Genomic DNA, 17256 nt, shown 5'->3' with positions numbered 1-17256 from the left:
AGTGGCAACAGCAGGATGACCTGTCCTGACTTATTTGCAAAGTAAGCAACGTTCATACAGGATCTCAACTCAGGGCAGGTGTGGAAGTCATCGCTGCCTGCCTCCATCAGGCACTTCTCATCTGTTATGGCCAGACAGCATCGGCATCCGCTCTTCCTAGCCAACAAATATGCCTTACATTTTGAGTTCCTGTTGTTTATTCCCCAGCAAGAAACCATAACCATCGTTAAGCATAAACAGGGATGGGGCAGCGAGTTTCGTTGGGGCAATTTGTCACAAACTGAACCGAACTCAAGTCTTTGCCAACAAACTGAAAATCACATCTGAGGACACATCTTCTGGGAGCAGGGCTTGCAAGAAAATCTCCAGAAACACACTCTAGAACCATTTTTCAGTGAAACTAAACAGTAAGGAGAAGTTGGTTTGGAGGCTTTCCTTAAACAGAAGTTACTAGAAGATGTTTTGACAAAGAAGAAGTGCTATTCCACGTGGTTTCATATTTCATAATTTCCCTGTGAAATTTTTATAAAAAGCTCTGGTAAGAATGTTTAAACACTGTAAACTCTCGTAGGGGTAGTAACGTTACCACACATCATCAGTATGCGATATTGGCAGACATCCAGTAAGTGAGGGAGAGAATATAAAAGTTAAGGGGATTCTGCCCTTTTTTCAAATAGGAACTGGAAACACAAGAGAAAACAACAGTATTAGTGTGTCTCGGCAGAATTTGTTATTGAAAAATAATGCATCATCACTACTACCGTGTCCTAGCTCCGTAACTCGGTGAGCCTGAGAAGCCCGTTTCTATCTCTTGTTTTCTTTTCATAATCCGGTCATAGTTGGGTGTTCTATTTCCTGCAAACTACAGTATGAAAACACCATAAGGGGCACCTGGGTGGCTCCGTCGGGTAAGCATCTTACTCTTGGTGTTCAGCTCAGGTCCTGATCTCAGGGTCATGAGATCGAGCCCTGTGTCAGGCTCCACGCTCAGTGTACATTCTGCTTGAGATTTTCTCTCCCTCTCCGTCTGCCCCTCCCCCCTACTCATGCGAACACACTCTGTCTCTCTCTCTCAAATAAATAAATCTTTTAAAAAAAACACAGTAAAACAGAATTATGAGCAATGGACATTCTTTGGTATCATCTTTTTTCTTAAAAACATTTGCTATCCTGTACAAAGTGTGCTTTTGATGGATAAGATTTTAAATACAAACCGATGCCAGAGACTGGGGCGACCTACACAGACGTGTAAGTTTTAGTCTATCATTTGGAAGTATCTAAATAGTTGACTTGAAAAGAGAAAAATGCAAAAAACTGCATTTACTTTTCATCTGGCTGTTTGTCCTGTAGACAGCTTCAGAATGTGTTATTTAGATATAATTACAAGTACCAACTGACCAAAAAAAAAGTAGTGATTGGTTGACAAATACTTACAATTTTTAGATGTCAGGAAGAACACATACTTTTGAGGGACTAGCATTTGCCAAGGCGATCTAGCACCTCTTCTAGTCCTCATGATAATAACACCGACAGCAAGTGGGCGACCGGAAGCATGTGAGGGCTCACCCTTCTTGCAAGTAACAGGTTAGCCTGGCACAGTGCCCAAAGATGCCGGCAGAAGACACAAGCCTCTTGGCTCAGAGACAGAGGGCTTGTTGCTCCCTGCAAAGCAGGACGTGAGTTTCACGTCCACCTCCACCCCCTGTTCTCCCAGGCCCCCGGGGTGCTGTGGGATCTTGGGAGATGCTGCAAATGCAGTAGGTCTGTGCCACAGCTGACCAGCTCCAAGCCTAGGAACTCTCAATCTTTTATAACCTACTCTTTGCCCCCCAGGAGATATTATCTTTATTGCACAGGCCAGTGAAAAAAATCCGCCCCTTACAGATAAGATAGAGGAGGACACTCCTGTCTCCCAAGGCTGTTTCCTCTATCACCATCCTGGGAAAGGTGGTCCTAACAAAAGCTGTCAGTGCCACCGCCCACAAAACATGCAGAAAGCCAGAGAGCCATGAAGGATTGTCTCCGAACAGTGGATAATATTCCACTTATCACAAATTCATAAATGCAACACTTAAATGGCAACCAACTTGATCAAGGTCATAAAGCTTATCCAGTTGAAGAATCAGGACTCACATCTGGGTGGGTCTGACTCTAAGCTAATCTCTCTACCATACAGCTGGATAGCAGTCTCCCACATAAGAGCATAGTTAATCCATAGATAAAAGGCGCTATTACCACAAATTCCTGAATTTATCATGCCTATACCTGGGATGTTTAACATTGACAGACCTATTATCATCGATCCTTTTAACCATGTCTAGCATTATCATCCTGCATTTTTCAGATGAAGCACACAAAACACAGAAGTAAACCAGCAGTAGAATCAGAATTGTGGCGTGTTTAAGAGACATCCTTCGAGTATTCAGTCCCAGCTCTGGAATGCAAGGCAAAGCAGGAACCACCTCTGTCCCCTTGATCCATCACCTCTTCAGATCACGTGACGTTTAACACTCCAGTGGTGGCACTTGAATTTGGGCACACTGTACAGGTTTCTTTCTTGTAAAGCCAATAATATTATATTCATACATTTTGATAATTTGGTAATCTAACATTAAAAATTAATCTGGGTCTGAAAAAATTTTATAAGTCATTGTTATATGTGCATTCCTGAGGGATTTTTTTTTTAACCAGGAAATACTTTTTTTAAAGTTGTATTTAAACTTAAAAGAATTATAGTTTATTTTTAGACACGAAGAAAGATTTTACACAATTGAAATGCATGGTTTTATTCCCAGTGTTGATTATTCTGATTTACTTCTAAAATGTTTATGCTGTACATGCCCTTTTTTTAAAAAAAGAAGCAAAATTGCCAAAATTAAATGTCTTAAAAAGGATCAGAAAGAAAAAAGTAGCCAGATTTTTCCTGAATTCAGCCACCTCAAGAAGTGAAAACCACAACAGGAAACCACTCTGACCAAGGACACGACATTTGCTATATATATAACATGATTTGGGCTGCAGATAAGTAGAATCTTTTTCTCTAACTTTATTGAGGTATAATTAACATACAATGAACCACACATATCCATTTAATCCTTTTTTCTCCCCTCCCAGATGTATGTTTTGTAAATGTTTCCTTCCAGACTTGAATAGAATCCTGGCGTCTCAATAAAACTCAAACATAAATGTTTCCAAATTAAAGCTTCTTAAATTAGCTGTGAAGTTTTACATTTTTAATTTGTATAGAAAAGCAAGATATGAAAACAAGGAAAAGCAAGATATGTTACATTCTACTTTTAACTAAAACTTTTCAATTTAATAATTATGTCCAACAAAAATGTTATCTGATTTTAAAAATTATATTTAATAATTTAGGAATAACTTTTTCATTGGCTGAGAGTATATTTTGAAATATTAATTGTACAACATTATCCTTGATTTTTTTTCCTGTCAGCCAAATGAACTAAGATGAGAATGTTTTAATCTATAAAATTCATTTTAATCTGCACTCTATTAAGCATATAAGGTAGTGATAAATAAGTCTATATTGTGCAACAGTCATAGTTATATTTTGATCATATAGAACTTGTGTGCTAATTTTTATCATTTAGAAAAAAAGCTGTTCCACAACGTAGATAAACCTTGAAAATATTATATAAAGTGCAAAAAGCTGTCACAAAAGACCACATATGGTATGATTCTTTTTATATAAAATGTCCAGAACGGGCATAAAAGTAGAAACAGAAAGATGACTGGTTAATAGGGTTGCAGAGTTTGGGACAAAATGAAGAGTGACACCTAATGGGTATAGAGTTTGTCCTCGGGGTGAAGAAGATGTTCTGAAATTGATAGGGTGATGGTTACCCAACTCGGAATATACTAAAATCCACTGGCTGCACACCTTGAAGGATGAATTTTATGGTATATGAATTATATCTCAACAGAGCTGTTACTAGAAAAAGCTGTTGGACTTCCTGCAGTAGTATAGAAGAGCCCACTTTCCATTCTCACAGTGCTCAACCAGACACCTGCCTTTCCCATAATTCCATGGCTTTCACATGGTCCACCCAGATCAGTAAAACCAAGACTTGGTCCTTTGAAAAGATTAATGAAACTGAAAGACCTCAAGGCACAAATAATCAATGTCAATCATGAAGTGAGAGACATCACTACAGGTCTCATACATATCTCTCACTTCATGAGCACATCATGCAAATAAATTTGAAAATTTAGATGAACTGAATGTAATTTCAGAAAAAGGAAGCTTGCCAATGCTGACACAAGAAGAAATGGAAAATTTGAATGCTCTATAACACTTAGAGAACTTCTACACTTAAAACTCCCCCACTCTTACCACTCACACCCAAAATGAAACTCTCGGCCCTAGAAATTCTATCAGATTGGGGGGGGGGGGTTGGGAAAATCAGAGAATAGAAAAAGGGAAACACTCCCCAATAATTTTTATGAGACTGGCATAGCTTTGACCTCAGAATCTAACAAGACAGTATAAGAGACAAAAATGATAGGCCAATCTTCCTCATGCATATGGATGCAAGATTTATACATAAAATATTATCAAATCAAATATAGGAATGTATAAAAAGGGTAACACATCTCAAAATTTGGGGCTCATTCCTGGGGGTAGAATAGTAATAATATTTTTAAAAAGAAGAAAATTATATGATCATAGAATTAATGAAGAAAAAGCATTTGAAAGAACTTAAACCCATTTATGATTAAAAAAAAAAAAAAGCTCTTAGCAACCAGGAATGGAGTGGTACTCCTTTGTTATGGTGAAGGGTATTTTTTTAAAAAGTAGGAATAGAGTCGAACATCACTATTTTGACAAAGGTATTAAAAAAAAACATTTAATAGTGAAATGTTGAAACCTTTCGGTCCCAGATAAGGAAGTAAACAAGGTTTGGATATCACCACCTTTATTCATCACAGCCAATTCAATAAAGATATAAGGGTCAGAAAAAAGGAAATAAACCTGCCATTATATGCAGTTGAAATGACTGTGTACGTAGAAAACAAAAGTTATTAGCATGAATAAGTGAGTTTAGCAATGTTGTTAAACACAAGTCACTGGGGGCCTGGGTGGCTCAGTCATTAAGCGTCTGCCTTCAGCTCAGGGCGTGGTCCCAGCATTCTGGAATCGAGCCCTGCATCGGGCTCCCTGCTCAGTGGGGTGTCTGCTTCTTCCTCTCCCACTCCCCCTGCTTGTGTTCCCTCTCTCGCTGGCTGTCTCTGTCAAATAAATAAATAAAATCTATAAAAAAAATAAAAATAAAAATGGAAAAAATAAACACAAGTCACTATTTTAAAATCGTATCTATGCACTAGCAATAAATGGCTGGAAAATGAAATAGTAAAACATATACTATTTACAATAGCATAAAAAATCAAATATTTAAGATTAAATCTAAAAAGAAGATTCACAAGGGCTACATAGAGAAACCTATATGACATTATTAAGAAAAGTTAAAGATGGTGGTGGGGGGATATACCATGTGCATGGATTAGAAATGCTTTTATTATAAATATATCAATTCTCTCCAAATTGATCTATAAATCCAATGCCATGCCAATAAAAATCCCTGCAATTTTTTGTGGTAACAGACAATCTGATTGTAAAATTTACATGGAAAGCGAAAGGATCAAGAAAAGCCAAGATGACCTTTAAATAAAAAGAACACAGTACAAGGGCTTAGTCTACCAGCTATCAAACATTTATTACAACATTTTGGTAATTAGGGCATTTTCTTGTGCAGCAATAGACAAGCAGACCAAAGAAACAGAATAATTAGTTTAGAGACAGACTCACACACATGTGGACACAAGGTTTATGGCAAAGCTGGCTCCGCTTCGGAGCAGTGGCAGGAACTTTTTAATAGTGACGCTCAGAAAAACTGGATAATCAGCATGGAAAAATATAAAACATAACTCCTACCCTGAACAGTACATGACAATTAATGCCAAGCCTACCATTTATCTAATGCGAAGGGCAAAACATTGAGAGAAGATGATAGAAGAGGAAACCTCTGCGGCAACAGGATAGAGACAATTTCCCGGATGAGACATAAAAGAGCGCTTACCCTGGAAGGAAGGGGCATACAGCAGACTACATTCAAGCTGGAAACTACTCGAAAGTGAAGAATACAGGATGCTATTGAGAGAGTACAGAGGTGAGTCGCAGAGCGGTCACGCACCAGATAGGAAGTTTACACCCCGGACGTGTCACTAGTTGCCACAAACCGATCAAGAAAAGACAGATGACCGAGCAGGAAAAAAAGCAAAAGACTTCAAGAGGCACTTCACAAAATAGGACATCCACACGGTCCGTAAATATGTGACGAGACGGTCATTCTCACAAAAACAAGAATTAAAATAATAAAACATCACTACTTGGACACCAGAATGGCTCCAGACAGAACCAAGGGCAGTCCTGACCCCGGGCTGGTGGCGCTGAACACGTCCGCTCGTGTCCCAACGACCCAGCAAGCCGCTCCAAGGCACACACCCCACCAGCATGCTTACTCACGGTGTGCGTAAAGACGCCCACAAAACTATCCAGGGCAGCGCTGTTCCCCACAGTCAGAAGTCGGCAATCATCCACAGGCTTCCTAGCCGCAGAAATTACCTCACGATCATAGGATGGGATGGTGTCCAGCAGTTGCGATGAAAAAGCCACCACACACAGCTAAGCTGAAGGATCCTGACCACCCCCCCGCCCGGACTTTGATTTATACGGTTCAAAAACAAGACAAATTAACCTGGGATATGAGGAAATAGTGTTTAACTTTGACAAGGAATGAAGGGGACTCATTGAGAAGAGACCTAAGTGGGGCCACTGGGGTGTTAGGAATATTCCATTGTTTTGTTTTATTCTATAAACTGGTGTGTTTGTGTTGCATTAACTGAGCTGGTACACTTAGGTGACTTAAACATAAAAGTTACAAAGATTAGAAGGGTCCCATACGAAGAGAAACATCAATGACGGAGCAAGCATATGTGCATTCAGAGGAGAGAGTATTACCAAGCACAGTAGTCGGCTGGGTTCCCGGCAAGGAAGGGGCAGGGAAACAGAGGGTACCAACCAGGATTCCTAATACTGTTGTACTTCTCACCTGAATTTCTTACCTGAAGCCAGAATGCCCAGGAAAGCGTGGTCCGGGCTTTCGCTTTTATGTGGCGAAATTCCTGGTCTGTGCTCTGTGCCCTTCTCCCAGGACCAGCTGAGGACGCTCATTAATTCATCATTGTGCTTTCCCCAAAAACACATGGAACTGATACATAGCTAAGTAAATGCAGTTGAAAACTAAAACAATAATTCCGCTTTTGTCCCTACAGCTGTCTCCTCAGGGACCTAGTCTGGGGTTGATTCTGGACTCCAACACCTTGTTTATAAAATGCGCCAAATATGTCAGGTGATTTCATGTAGAGCCATGTTACTGGATCTGTCGGAAGGTGCTCTGATTACAAATATCTCCAAATACTGAGTTCTCATTTTGGACTAGAACACTTTCTTCTGGACTAATTATCATTGCCCTCCCAGAAAAGCTGTGAAATCTCACAACTTCCTGTTTTCAACAAGGCAAGTAGAGTGAAGTCAAGTCTTAACTGATGAGAAGTGGACACCTCCTCTTCTTTTACTTCTGTAACTTTGTCCCTGTTTGTTAGCGAATACTGTCTATATCAGGGCTTTAAAATGAGCTTTTTGCCATGGGTCACCTCTCATTTTGATTGACAGAAGGCAGGCTGGATCTGGCCCACAGGCTGTAGTTTGCTGATCCCTGGCTTAAATTATTAACCTTTGTTCATATTAATCCATAGACCACATGACCTTGGAAATAAAGGTCACTTGTGAAAATGTGGATTTATGGTGTAGAAAATCATACAAGACTAGAAGTATTTAGAATGTGCTTTTTTAAAGATGGAACTCACCCTGTTTTGCCACTCCCTATAATTGCCTTGCAACAAATAACCACATTATTAAACTAAAAAAAAAAATACCATTTGTCATTAGTCTTTGAATGGACATCTCTTTGTGAATTTCTATATTTAAAGAAATTGTTTTTAGCTAGGACAGGATTACCTCACCCATAACTGGGCATACATCTGTTGGATACTTTGTTATGTATACTCTTGGCTACAGGCTCTTTAAACATTTAATTTTTTACTCTATTGCCACTTCACTATACTCATAAATTGAAATTCAAATGGTAATCTTGTCTTCTGTATTTAATAACTGTGGGGAAAATAAGAGTTAAAAATTCCTCCTTGAAAAAAAATCTTATTATTGAACCAAAAGGGTCAATTTCTGGCATCCCAATCCAAATGAAAGGATAAAATCATAGAAAATTCTCTCAAAACTCGCTGCTGAGATTAACGTTTTAAAAGATGCTAATGATGTCTTAAGTTTCTCATGGAAATTGCAACCATGACTTATTGAAATTATATAGTACCTAATACTGTTCTGCTAATAGTGTATTTCTAACCATATTAAGGCTTTATGCTACTCTAGTGAAAGCATCGCGGTCTCAGTACGTATTAATATGTAATTATTTTAAAGAATTTAGTATCTAAACAACAAACTGCTTTCATCTAGTCTACAATGTAAGTTACTCTATAATGATGGTATATTTATTCATTTTGTCCTTAATACTTAAGCAAATCTGTATTAAACAAACAAAAACCCCTGAAATCAAAAATAGTCATATATTTCAAAATAGATACTTAGGTCTAGGGTAATTGGAGACATTTGAATAACAAAAATTTTTTATTTTATTTTTTTTACTTTTCTGAGAATTGTTTTTAAATAGACTTCTCTTGTGAAAATTCCACCTAAAATCTGTTCTAGAAAGACAAGAATATTACTACATAATAATTTAACCAAATTAATTAGACAGTTATGTTTTGCCTTGTTAACTACCTGAAAAAGACATATGTATCTGTGCTTTACTTTAAAAGAGATTGGGGGCACCCAGCTGGCTCAGTCAGTAGACCAGGCTACTCTTGATCTCTGGGTTGTGAGTTCGAGCCCCATGTTGGATGTAGAGATTACTTAAAAATCTTTAAAAAGGTTAAAAAAAGAGAGATGATACTTTGGTGAAAATATTGGACAGAGAAATTTGTCTGTGTAGTCTTGTAAGTGCCCTACAAATAGTAGGAAAAATAAATCTTATTCTCTGAAATTACTTTAAGGTTTGTGCATTTGCAGTACTAGGGAGAGAGAGAGATCTCATTAAGGGCAGAGCTCATAGGACTGCAGCTCGCTTAACCTTTCAGGATCCTCAGCAGCCTGCCAATTCCTTAGATAAGACAATTGGGGTTTAGAAAGATACTTGGCCACTAATGGCCAATGATAGTGTGGCTTTCAAACTTGGGTCTATGTGACCCTCAGTCCACGCTCTTCCATCATGCTGGGGTGTGACTGCAAACAGAGGGATGGGGTGACATGGGGGTCCTGGAGTGCCCCCCCAGTTGTGGTTAGCAGGGGAGCACTTCCGTGGTGGGGCAAGTTGTCCCCTGGTAGTAAGCAGCCCCCACTTTCCAGTGCTTCACACCCGCTGTGGGACCCAGTGACCCTGCAGGGTTGTGGCTGAGACTGGGCTGCTTCTGAGACTGGGACTTTTCCAGGCACTGTGGCAAGGGAAAACAGGGCTGGCCGGTCACTCACTGGCTCTTATGTGACACACTGCTTCTGCACCATTTCATTAATCGAAACAAGTCACACGGCCATGCCTAACATCACAGGGGTGGAAGGTGAAATTCTCTGTGCTTAGCACAGGAAAACCAAAACCAGCAAACAGCACGGATGTCTAGGGAGATGGTTAGGATTTCAACTGTTGGCTAAAAGAGGGGATATTCCCAGTGGAGGAAAGATGTGGGAAGCGGAAGCACGTTTGTGAGATGGAGAGGTGAAAGATTTGTTTGGCATTCACCTGTGAAATAGTAGGGAACTATGCTAACAAAGTGAGCCGGGCTGAACTGACTGCATGCGAGGGTGTAATTAGGGTGATCGCAGCTATGATATGATTTATAGTGTGTTAGGAGGTTCGCGTGGGTTTGAGATAGGAGGGACGGTGCAGCAAAATCACAGGAGGGTACTGAGGGTAAAGAGAAGTGCCAGGGTTAGGAACGCATAGGACATGCAAAATGAGAAAGGAGGGAGTGAGGACAATCCTGAAATCAGAGCGAGGAGCCCCCTGGTCCAGCGTTTGGAGAAGGCATGTGATGGGGTGGGGGGGGGGATGGCAGGCTGGAGAAAGAGGGGAAAGGAGGGGATTGGCAGTAAGACACACTTGAGTCTTGGAGATGGAAACAACTGGAAAGGTGGCTTAGTAATTTGGGAAGGATAGATGAGCACTTGTTTTCTCCCACATACAGAATTATAGTTTAAAAATTCACGGTACGTAATGTACCAAATTCGTTACAGACATTGCGTTGTGATGAAAACAATTGTAATAATACATAGCAAAACACAAGCACCCGGTCAGATATTCATTAGAGCGTTCTAATGCTCAAAACCCTCCCAAGGCTTTAGAGGCTCACTGCAATGTTCTGAACAAACGGAATTTCTAACATAGTGCATTTTAATAATTAAAAATATGCATAAAAAGTTACGATTTTACAATTTTTCTTTTTTCCACATCCATAAGCACCAATACTTCTGTGCTGTCTCGCTCACTTTCAAGTCTATTAGAAAAACCTTGCCTGCACTCCCGTTTTGTCATGTACGTTTTTAACCCTGCGATGCCAATGTTCAGATTAGAATGACATCTCCACAGCCATAGACTCTTGGCGAGCACGTTCATGCGCCTTACTTGAATTTGAACTGTGTAACAGCTCTGTACGTTGGACAGTCAGGTAGTCACCACCATGATGTTTATTTTTCACCAGAGGAAACCGAGTCCTAGAGAGCTGCAAGGGTCCACTCACTGTCCTATAATTAGTGTTAAGAGACTCCCGATTCCCATGCTGGTTCTGTGACATAATGGAGACAGTCTCACTTAGGTGTGACTTCAGATGTGTGACCTTGGAAAAGTCACAGTCTCAAGGTCAGAAAGGATCTACAGGATCACCTAAGCCAGCGGTTATCAGACCTATCAGAATCACTCAGGAAGATTCTAGATCCTGACTCCATGTCTAGGATTGGGTTGAGGGAACGTGTAGGCTTAAAAAGTCCTCTGAAATGTGAACGTGGAGTTGAGGAGGATTTGTTTGTCTTCAAGTTATGATAATGCTATTTAGAAAAATATGCATTTTTGACAGGGCTTGTCTTTTTTCTTTGTTTTTTTAAAGATTTATTTGAGAGCGAGAGTACACACGCAGAGGCACGTGTGAGCAGGGGAAGGGGCAGAGGGAGAGAGAGAATCTCAAGCAGACTCCGGGCTGAGCGTGGAGCCCATCACGGGGGTCAATCTCACAAATCTGAGATCATGACCTGAGCTAAAACCAAGAGTCGGACGCTCAACCGACTGAGCCACCCAGGCCCCCAACAGTCCTTGTCTTCTAAGTATACATTGGAAACACTTAGGAATGAAATTAAATAATGTCTGACTTCCATTTAAAAATAATCCAGGGAGGAGGAAAGAGGGTAGAGGGTACGTAAAGCAGGCTTGTGATGACTGTGGGAGCGGTGGAGGGGCAGGGGAGCTCTCTATACTATTATGCCCATGGATAGCGCTGAAAGTTTTCTATCCTAACAAAGTTACAACACAGTCAAAACCTCCCTAGGAAACTCTGATGTCCATCAACTTTTGGAATCTCAGCTCTAATCCAGCCACATCACTACGATTACAGAGGTTCCTGTCTGCTGCGCCATTTGCACTCAGCTGTGTTATAGCGGCATTGCTGGAGAGAACTCACCCACTTGCCTTCCTGGCCAGCGGCAGCAATCAGGAAGTGGTTTTACTGAAATAGGGTGTTTAGAACACAGTTGACCCTTGATCCATGCAAGGGTTAGGGGCGCCAACCCCTCACAGTCAAAAATATGTGTGTAACTTTTGACTCCCCCAGAACTTAACTACTAATGGTCTACTGATGACCAGAAGCCTTCGATAACATAAACAGTTAACACATATTGTACGTTGTATGCATTACATTAGGTATTCTTATAATCAAGTATGCTAAAGTAAATGGTATTGAGAAAATCTTAAGGGAACTACCTTTATCGTACCGCACTGTAAAAAACCCCTATGTAAGCGGACCATCCCAGTTCAAACCTATGTTGTTCAAGGGTCAGGGGTGTGTGAAGTAGGCTGAGCAGGAATGGCTGGACGTGCGTGCCCCCGTGTGCGCCTGAGCTCTCTCACCTGCGGTCTGTCCCTCAAAAACAAGGGCATGTTTTCTAGGCCCTCTCTTGGATTCTATTCCTTTTCCTTCATTTCCAGTCCCTTCGCAGGTAACTACTAACGTTTCCATGTTGACCCTTACCCTGCAGGCTCCCAACTCTGTATCAGGGGTCGGTTTACTTTCCTTCATCCTGCTTGGATGATTTGGAAGCACTTTTAATTTACAGACTCATGTGTTTCTGACATTCTGGAACATTCCCACCTTCTATCGCTTTAATTACGCTTGTTTGTCATTTCCTTCATTCCTCCGGAATTCTAATTAGATTAGAGTGAATCCTTAGCCTATTGTCCTTGTCCCTCAAAGGACTCCTGTCTTTAAAAATCTCTTTCCATTCTACTTTCCAGATGCGCTTCTGAGCCCGTTTCTTCTATTGCATTTTTGTCAATCCCTACATTGATCGTCTCTAGGATTTCTAGTTGGTTCTTTTTAAATATACACTTGTTTTATTTCTGCCAGTTCTTTATTTCACAATTTCTTATCTCTTTTTATGAGTATTATCATATATTTCTTTAAGTTTCCTAGGTATTTATTTAAAACTCTTTTCAGAATGCTTCATTATTTTTGTCCGGAGTGAATTAATATTTAAAAAAAAATTTTTTTTAAAGATTTTATTTATTTATTCGACAGAGAGAGAGAGACAGCCAGCGAGAGAGGGAACACAAGCAGGGGGAGTGGGAGAGGAAGAAGCAGGCTCATAGCGGAAGAGCCTGATGTGGGGCTCGATCCCATAACGCCGGGATCACGCCCTGAGCCGAAGGCAGACGCCTAACCGCTGTGCCACCCAGGCGCCCCACCCTTTAAAAAAATTTTTATTTAAATTCAATTTAGTTAACATATAGTGAGTGTATTATTAGCTTCAGAGGTAGAGTTTAGTGACTCATTAGTTGCATATAACACCCAGTGCTCATTACATCACGTGCCCTCCTTATTGCCCATCACCCAGTTACTCCATCCTCTCACCTGCCTCCCCTCCAGCAACCCCCAGTTTGTTTCCTATGATTAAGAGTCTCCTGTGGTTTGGCTCCTTCTCTGATTTCATCTCATTTTATTTTTCCTTCCCTTCCCCTATGTTCACCTCTTTTGTGTCTTAAATTCCACATATTAGTGAGATCATACAATTGTCTTTCTCTGATTGATTCATTTCACTCAGGATAATACCCTCTAGTTCCATCCACGTCGTTGCAAATGGCAACATTTCATTCTTTTCGATGGCTGAGTACTATTCCATTGTGTATATATGCACCACATCTTCTTTATCCATTCATCTGTCGATGGACCTCATCTGGGCTTTGTCCATAGTTTGGCTACTGTGGACGTTGCTGCTGTAAACGTTGGGGTGCAGGTGCCCTTTGGATCACTATTTTTGAATCCTTTGCATAAGTACCTAGTAGTTCAACTGCTGGGTTGTAAGGTCGTTCTATTTTTAATTTTTTGAGGAACATCCATACCGTTTTCCAGAGTGGCTGTACCAGCTTGCATTCCCGCCAACAGTGTAAGAGTTCCCCTTTCTTCGCATCCTCGCCAATGTCTGTCGTTTCCTGAGTTGTTAATTTTAGCCTGGAGTCAATTTATCTTTCAATTGCTGCTTTTGATGGTCTGTTAACATTTGGTTTGTGCATGTGTTATGGAATTTTGGGTTTGTCAACTCATCCTAGGTGGCAATTCTCTCAATCTCTCTTTCTCTCCCCCTCCTTTGGTGCCTCTTTGCTCACACCTCCTTCTGGCTAACAAAGGCCTTGACCTGGTCCAAGTGGGGCCCTCATCCTGGAGCAAGGAGTGTCGCTCTGGCGGAGGCATCCACATATACCAAAGTGTGGCTTAGCTCAGTTCCTGGTCAGAAGGCTGGATCCGTGTTTCCTCCCCTCCCTGTGGGCACTGTGGTCCCCACCGCCCAACAGGACCCCACCTCCTTGTGGGATCTGCCTGCTCTCGGTCCTCAGTCCAGCAGGATGGCTTCTCCAGCTCCTTCTCACCCCTGTGCACTTGTGTCCAGTGCAGATCCTCAGGGATGTCTGGTTGTTTCAAGCACCTTCTAATTTTTACATTTTCTCCGTCTTTCATCTATCATTAGAGTATATTTAGAGCAGGGCCATATGTGTGGCACCCGGAACTCGAGCACAGACACCATCTTAACCAAAGCCTCAAGCCAAGATTTTCACTTCTCATGAGATTGTGCAAACATCAGCACTTTTAAAAATGTTTAATTGTACTGCATTTCCAAAAGCAAACACCTATAATTTGGTATTTTTGATTTCCAGAGATGCTAGTGGATAAAGCAGATGCCTGGGGGAAAGTCCAGAGATTTTCCACTTTCAGGTTTCCCACGAACAACACATTTCTCAACATTTACTTCTCTTGGTTTCTCTAGTTCTTACTGCTTGCAAAGCATTTAACAGTCCACGTTGCCTGCATTTGGTCTGTGTTTTCATTTATTCAAATAAAATGCAATGGGAGGTTGCATTTAAAAATGTTTTCTAGCAAAATTACATATATTCTATATATCAGCCTACATTATATATATTTTATATTATTTATGTAAATAATTACATGACACATTTTATTTATATTTTATTTTTATAATATATAATTATATTATAAAATATATATGTTTGTATACATATATATCATACCCACTGTCTGGCAGAAAGGGGCATGAGACATAGGAAGTAAAGGTTGATATATCTGTATATTTGTTTCTTCCTAGGTCTATTAAATTCCTGATCTTTTTCCTGACACTTTCTATTTTCCAGAACCTATGAAAATTGGGGCAGGAGTCAGGTTTATTACACTCAGTTCACCTTAGAATCTGGCTTTCACATTGTCTCCTGCATTCTCTTTGTTTCTGTTGAATCAAGGGCACCAGTGGCAAGAGTCATGTGCACGCCACTCCAGAGACCAAGACCTCTGTTGTAGGGATGAGGCGAACACGCCCTCTTCCAGCCCCGCTGTCTGGAACTATACCTTTTGTTACCTAGAGAAAAGGTGAAAGGCTGCGTGGAAACCATCTGTGGCCTCCGTGCTGTGGCGTCCAGCCTTGTAAAGATTACTCACTTGAGAGACGGCCCTTCCACAAGGGGGCTGGTGGCGTTGGAGTGTGTGCCGTGCCCCACGGTGGCCTCCACGCCAGTCAACGAATATTCATCCGATATCCATTACACGCAACACACGGTGCTGTGCTCAGTGCGGGGAGCAGGGACAGAAGCAGAGTCAGAAAGACAGGTCCAAGGGGCTTTGGGTAAACTAAGGTAACATGAAGCAATTCTCCAACACATTAAGGGTAAGTGACCAGTGTCGCAAACTGTAATTCCCCTCTAACCCCTTACACACACACACACACACACACACACACACACACAGAGTATTTCCTTTGCATTCAGTGTAAATACCTTCTTTATCTATTTAAGATTTGGCATGTTTTCTTAAGTATTATCTTAATTTATAAAATGCTAATAAACGCGTTTAACCACTGATGTCGGAGTTGGTAAGATTAAATTCCTATTTTAAGGGCTTTTTGTATCTCTGCTTTCCCTTGTTTCCTGAAAATTCTAACAGGTAACCTAAAATTTAACTATCAAGAACATGGCAATATAATGCAGGAAGAACTTAAAGGTACATTCCTCCATTTATCAGTAAAGTAGCACATACCCTCCTTACTCCTGGAGACTTAATCCTTTGGAATTTCTCTCTTTTTAAAACTTAAATTTACAACACTGACCTTCCTAGCCATGGGTTAGGCAGAAGAGGAAGAGTCTGGTTATCTAACTTTCTGTAACTAACTAGATTAACTTCCACTTGTGGAGACTACCTGGAAGGTTGTCTACCTGAGAACGTTTGCTCTTTGTAACTTATTATACCCCTTTACTTGAAATTTTACTTAAAGACCATCCTCTGAATTGAGAGATCTAGCAAAAGGACTCTTAAAATGATCTGTACAATCTTAGGATTAAAAGATTTCAAAATTAATTTACTGAAGTATGACATTTATTGGTGGCTAGAAAACTAAATGACCTCTAGATCCCTAAACATGGTTGATATGTTTGTACCATTTGTTCTTCTGAGAGGGATTAAGCTCCTAATCTTTCTCTTGGCATTTTCTACTTTCCAAAGCTTGGGAAAATTGGGGCAGGAATAGTTTTATCACATTTGGTTGGTCTTAGAACGGGGTTTTCATAATATTAAAACAATTTTTTTAAGTTCAGAGTTTAACCAGAATTTTAAAATATCATTACTTATTTGTTCCCATTATATTATACTTTAAGGTTTTAAGTAGATTAAAGTTTAAGTTGGATACCAGCAATCTACTCACCAGCTTTGCAGACCGCGTCACTGTTCAGGAGCGAAGTGGTTCCTGGTGACAGCATCGTCAGGAATCAAGCTCTTATGGTGAGAACTCCGCTGGCACGGTGGCTGATGACTCGCATGGCGCGTGGAATCTAGCGAGACAGTTGACACCAAGACGTGCACTGCAAACACAAAACAAAACAAAAAGAAAAACCAGCTTGGGTCTATAAAGAAGCGTAGGAACTAAAGGTATAAAGGAAGAGAATGTCAGAACATGAAGATAGCGTTTATACATATTTGCTTTTCTGCAAGTCACCACCCTTTAATTTTGAGAAAGCAGACCACAGAACTCCTGAAGGATCCCTGCCCCCGCCCCCCCCCACCCACCACCAAGGCCCTGGCTTGGTGCCTCTGGCTCCTGGGCTGAAGAGCCTCCTTCTGCAGCTGCACTGTAGGAGTGCCCTGGAAAAGAAGTGTCAGACAAAGCCCAGCAGGGCTGATGGGGGGTGGGGGTGAATCTCTTCTTTCCTACAAAAGAAAAGATCCGATTGGTGGAGAGAGAAATTATCTCCACACTGTAAGACAGAGTAATGACAAAAATAAAGAGGCTTTGTC

General features: G+C 40.7%; 1 long non-coding RNA gene across 1 annotated transcript; it reads right to left on the bottom strand.

The window, feature by feature from the left end:
• Positions 1–5716: 5716 nt before the first annotated feature.
• Positions 5717–16993, bottom strand: LOC130542188 (uncharacterized). The gene is made up of 2 exons (XR_008956550.1): positions 16667–16993; positions 5717–15531 (listed from the first exon to the last, which is right to left on the bottom strand). It is a non-coding gene; the product is annotated as an uncharacterized LOC130542188 (long non-coding RNA).
• Positions 16994–17256: the final 263 nt, after the last annotated feature.

This window comes from Ursus arctos, unplaced genomic scaffold, assembly GCF_023065955.2.
Source record: "Ursus arctos isolate Adak ecotype North America unplaced genomic scaffold, UrsArc2.0 scaffold_30, whole genome shotgun sequence".
Lineage (NCBI taxonomy): Eukaryota > Metazoa > Chordata > Mammalia > Carnivora > Ursidae > Ursus > Ursus arctos.
Note: the sequence above shows the minus strand (reverse complement) of the source record. Positions and strands in the feature narration are given on the sequence as shown.